The following is a 5,829-nucleotide window of genomic DNA, read 5'->3' as shown; positions in this document are numbered from 1 at the left end:
TCACGTGCTCATGACGCAATTGCTTCCAGTTGCATTAAGAGGAATTCTACCTCCAAATGTATGTCTAGCCACCGTGAAGCTATGTGCATTCCTCAATGCAATTTCTTAGAAGGCAATCGATCCAATGGATCTAGCTAAACTACAGAATGATGTGGTCTAATGTCTTGTTAGCTTTGAGTTGGTGTTCCCTCCTTCCTTCTTTAATATCATGACACACCTCATAATTCACCTGGTCAAGGAGATTAGCATTCTCGGTCCTGTGTTCCTACACAACATGTTCCCCTTTGAGAGGTTCATGGGAGTCCTAAAGAAATATGTTCACAACCGTGCTCGGCCAGAAGGAAGCATCGCCATGGGCTATGGAACAGAGGAGGTCATTGAGTTTTGTGTTGACTTTATTCCTGACCTTGACCTAGTTGGTGTTCCTGAATCATGACATGAGGGGAGACTAAGTGGAAAGGGGACACTAGGGAAGAAAACATATATTGGTACGCAGGACAATTATTTTAATAAAGCACACTACATAGTTCTGCAAAACTCCTCCTTGGTGGATCCGTATATCGAGACACATAAAGAGTTGCTCTGATCCGAGTTTCCAGGGAAGTCTGAAGCTTGGATTACACGTCAGCACATGGACACTTTCAGCGACTGGTTGCAAAAAGAATGTTAGGGTGATGAGAGTATTGATGAGCAACTGTATTTGTTGGCTAGGCAGCCATCATGGCATATCCTCACATACAAAGGGTACGAGATAAATGGGAATATATTTTACATAGTAACCCAAGATAAAAGGAGCACCAACTAAAATAGTGGTGTCCGCATAGATGCCACCGGCCCTAATGGAAATAAGCAAACATATTATGGCCGCATAGAGGAGATATGGAAACTAAACTATGCACCTACTTTTAAGGTACCATTGTTCAAGTGTCAATGGGTAAAGGCGACTTGAGGCGGGGTAGCAGTCGACAACAAGTATGGAATGACAACCGTGGACCTCAACAATATTGGGTACAAAGATGAACCGTTCGTCCTTGCCAAGGATGTGAATCAGGTGTTTTATGTCAAGGACATGTCTACAAAACCGAAGAGAGGGAAAAACAACAACGACCCAATCTATGAGCCAAAGCGCCACATAGTTCTTTCAGGGAAAAGAAACATCGTCGGAATTGAAGACAAGTCAGACATATCAGAAGATTATGAAAAGGATGACCGAATTCCACCCTTCATAGTGAACAAAGACCCAAGCATCCAGCTAAATGATGAGGACACTCCATGGTTACGACGCGATCATAACCAAGGGATATATGTTAAGAAGAAGTTCACTACTGTGCCCGCTTGATATATTTAGTGATGTATTAGACCTATTATGTAATAATTGTGACTTTAGATTTTTTGTCATGTTTTCATATTTTCTACGGTTTAAATGAATTTTCTGCTAGACGGTGGATTTCCCGTGGAGAATGTGTGATGAAAAACCAAATGATCAACGTTAATAAGATGTGAAAACTAATTTCCTGTCGAAAAGCAATAGTTTTAATGATTTTAATTAAGTAGTATATTTTTACATGGTGCAAATTGTAATTATTATTTACACTATGTCAAATATTCATACAGTAAAACAAAAGAGTTTAGGTTACAATTTTTTGTTGTGTATAATAATGCAAAACCAAGTCCAGCATTTTTTTATAATTTTTTTGGTAATATTTTATTTATTAGGCAATTAATAACTCTATGCATTTTTATATAAAAGAAATATATAAAAAAGGAAAAAAAACTTATGGAAACCAGAGAAAGCCAACTGCAGACCACCTTTACTCCCGGGCCTAAAATGCTCTTTACTCCCGAGCCGTGGCTACACCCGGGACTAAAGGTGGGCTGCGTTTTCGTAGCCCGCCAAAATGACCTTTACTCCCAGGCCGTGGCTACACCCGGGACTAAAGATCAAACCTTTAGTCCCGGTTCTAATCATCACCCGGGACTAAAGGGTCTTTAGTCCCGGTTCGTAGCGGCAACCGGGACTAAAGGTCTCCCTTTATAAAACCTCTCTGTCTCCGCTAAGCCTCATCTTCTCCACCAGATCGATCCAGCAGCGCCGCCGCCCCTAGGCCACCCTAGCCTCGCCTCACGCGCGCATGCTGTCACTGGTCGGCTAGCGCACGCCTCGCGTCGTCCTCGTCCCCGGCCCACCTCGCCCCCAAGCAGTCTTCTCCAAGATCCGCAGCAGGCCACAGCTACGGTACGTCTCTAGGTTTGGCCTGGTCTCCCTCTTCCTCTGCACTTCCCTTGATGATGCCGTAGTTGGTGTTCCGACGACGATGGAGATCGCCGGGCTAGGTTGGGGCAGGGCGCCCATGGCCTTGGCGACGGTGGGAGTGGGAGGGGAAGAAGGAGGCCACCACCGTGGCCATGGAGCTCCGGCATGACAAATCCTTTAATTAAAAGCTCTACTAGATGATCATGTTTATTAGAATTATGATTTTATACATTTGTACATACTTGTTGCAAATGAGCTTTTGTATGAATCTAGAATCTAGGCAGGAGCTAACTTTGATCTGGTAGGAGTTATGGCTGATATCATGAGCTTTTGCAATTTCTACAAGTCATAAAAAAAGATGCTTCTGTATGAATCTAGAATCTGTGCATGATCTTTGAAGTTTGGATTGGAACCTGAGTGGTAGAAACTTTTTGCAACAAAATCTCTATGCTGATGAGAGCAGCATTGACAATGGAAGCATTTTTGAAGATATAGTGAGATGCTTGCTTTTGCATTTATTTTGTACATTTTGCTGTTATAAACAATAGTCTGCTGATTTCCATTAGTATCAATTTGGCTCATCAATTTGGTGCATACTTCTGTAACATGTTTTTTAGTAAAGTGTGAGTCTCTAACATGTTTTTTTGGCTGCAGGAGCTGGACCTCGCGTTTGACACCTTGGATGTGAGCCACCGCCGCCACCATATATAATCCGTTTATGATGGATTAATTGCTCCAACCTTTTGTAATCGGATGGATACGTGTGCCGAGCCCTCGTGCCGGCAATCTTGTAATGCGATTTTGCGCTGAGCCATCGAGCTCAATGGAGCACGGGCGCGCCCGGTGTCTCGTCGTTTCCTCCTTTTTTGCACGGTAGCTTATGACGACTATAGAAAATTGTAGAAAATCCGTACTAGTTGAACTTGCGGACCGTGTTCAGCTCAGCGAGCATGTTCTCTACCGAGCGGTAACGGATGTCAAGGAGGAGCTTTGATTCTACGAGGGAGAGTGGCAACGGTCGTGGAAGACCGTGTTCCCTTCCTCGTAGAATCGGAGCTCTTCCGTGGCCAAGTACGGTGCCGTCCGGTGGAGAAATGCTCGCCGAGATGCTCACGTCAGCAAGGTCAACTAGTACGGATGGTTATTTATTCACACGTCCCGATATCATCGTAGTAGTCTGTCAATCACCATACCCAAACATAGTATATATATAAATATAAACGATAATCGATTATTATGTGCGTACACTCCCATTCTTCTGTTAATTTGCGGAAATATCATGTGAATTACTTACCTGCCGTAATAAAAGACGAGAACACAATGACCATGGCCACGGCCATGAAAAATGCCAAATACACAACACTAGCAACTTTCTCGGCAAGCAGAGTAGTGTTAAACGCTCTGGAAACCTTTAAACTTTGTCAGTTAAGATTTCCCTTTCAAACAAGCTAGGCACTTAAATAAGGCTTATACTAGATTCTATCACTAGTACAGATACAGAAATGATTTTTACAAATGTTACTATCCTTGAGGTGGCACGTCTTGCAGGAGTTCATTTTATAGATATAGTTTTTATTTTTTATAGATATATCTGGTGGTGTAAAAGCTAGATGGCTGCCCCGAGAGACAACATGGATGAAGAAATAATGAATATTATCAACGCCGGCACTCAATTTGTCGATGGTGACCAGCATGATGTAGATGATGGGAGTCAATACCTGGTTCTTGAAGATAACCAAGAAAATATTGTGCAAGAAAATACAGGCGAGGTATATGTATTTATATATATATTTGAATATTATATATATATATATATTTGAATATTATATATATATATATTTGAATATCTATCATCTATTATACGTAGCCCTCTGGATCGATGACAACAACGGCGAAAAGCAAAAAAATTCAAGGCCCGAAAAAGCCATTGGAGGGACGCTACATAATATCAGAATTCAATATTGAGACAGGCGAACCACTTGGTCCACACGCAAGGAAATTCGTGCAACACTGTGGGTGCCTTGTAAGGGACAGACTTTAGATCAGTGCCCATGAATGGAAGCAAAAGATCAACGAGCCTTATGTTAGTTTTGTCTCTGATCTTGATAAGAATTTAATTTGGGATGATATTCTTCAACATTTCACGTTGCAAGCGGATGATTATGATGCTATCAACGTTGATGAATTGAAGGAACTAGTTCGAAATTGGGCTATGAAGAAGATGGCCACACAATTTCAGACTTGGAAGAAATCCCTATACACAAAATACGTCAAGAAGAACGTAATGCCCAATTTCAATACTAGTGGCCCGCTCGCGAAGTTGAGGCCCTACTGGAATAATTTTATACAGTACAAGACATTAGAAGAGGGTGAGGAATGGGTGAGAAGGAACCAAGAGAATGCCCGACAGAAGGTATACCACCATGGCATGGGATCTGGTGGCTACGCGACTGCCATTCCCAAGTGGGAAAAAATGGAAGTGGATATTCTTGCCAAGGGTATCACACCAGAATCACTCAATTGACCTAGAGACCAGGAAGCTGGTTCATGGCTCAAAACTTAAAAGAGCAACACAAAGATTATCTTATGCTCTACAAGCTATGCCCTCGGGACCGCTGAACACAGTGGCCGAACGAGAGGTTTAGGACATAATATTTCTTGGGAGCATGGTTTCCCTGACGACAGAGATACCTACAGAAGCCAGCAGAGAAGGAAGGATAAGGATGCAGCGTGGATCAGCAGGTTGGAGGAATTGGTTCGTGAGTCACGGGAGGCGTTGCTTCAAGCACAGGAGCACAAAAAAGACATGCAAGCTAGAATACAGGACGAAATCATAAAGCAAGTGCAAATAGCAATGAGTGCCCAGAGGCAGACATCAAATCCAGGAATGAACATTAATATTAGCCCTCCTGATCAGTTGAAAAGCAGCTGCGCTTCCACGGAGTTGCCAAATCAAGATGACGCAATGCTACGTTTCCCCGTGGATGACATCACTGCACCGTTTACATCATGTGAGCTACATATTCCAAAAGAGAATGCTACAATCATGGTGGCTCTCGGTGTTTTTTGTCCTCCAGATCCTACCAAGACACCAAGAATCTATGGGGCAATAATACCACCTGGATATGTTAGTGTCTCAGTTGATAGAGTTAACAAAGGTTTTAGTGACCTACCTCTTGACATTCCAGGAGGTGATGGGGAGAAGACTCTAGGAGAAGCAGAGAAAACATTCATACTATGGCGCAAGCGCTACATCATTATTCCCGGGGTCTCTAGTCCACCGCCGCTTCCTCAACTGCCAGACAATAGGTGCGGACAAAAGTGAACGAAACAATTTTTTCACAAAATTTTTATTAACATGCATGATTAATAATAACAATTTCTTATACCTAATTATTCTTTTTTGTAATCACACAGCAGGGCCTCCGCCAACCTAAGTCCAATTATTCAATCTCCAGATCATCATAGTGCTCCGGGCAATCAGGTGGCAACGTCGCCACCGCCGCTACCTCCAAGGAGGTCTCCAATGCCTCCAAGGAGGTCTCCAACGCCTCCAACGGCTGCCCCACCTTCCT

This window comes from Miscanthus floridulus, chromosome 10 (assembly GCF_019320115.1).
Source record: "Miscanthus floridulus cultivar M001 chromosome 10, ASM1932011v1, whole genome shotgun sequence".
Taxonomy (NCBI): Eukaryota; Viridiplantae; Streptophyta; class Magnoliopsida; order Poales; family Poaceae; genus Miscanthus; species Miscanthus floridulus.
The sequence above is the reverse complement of the archived record's forward strand: the minus strand, read 5'-3'. Positions refer to the sequence as shown.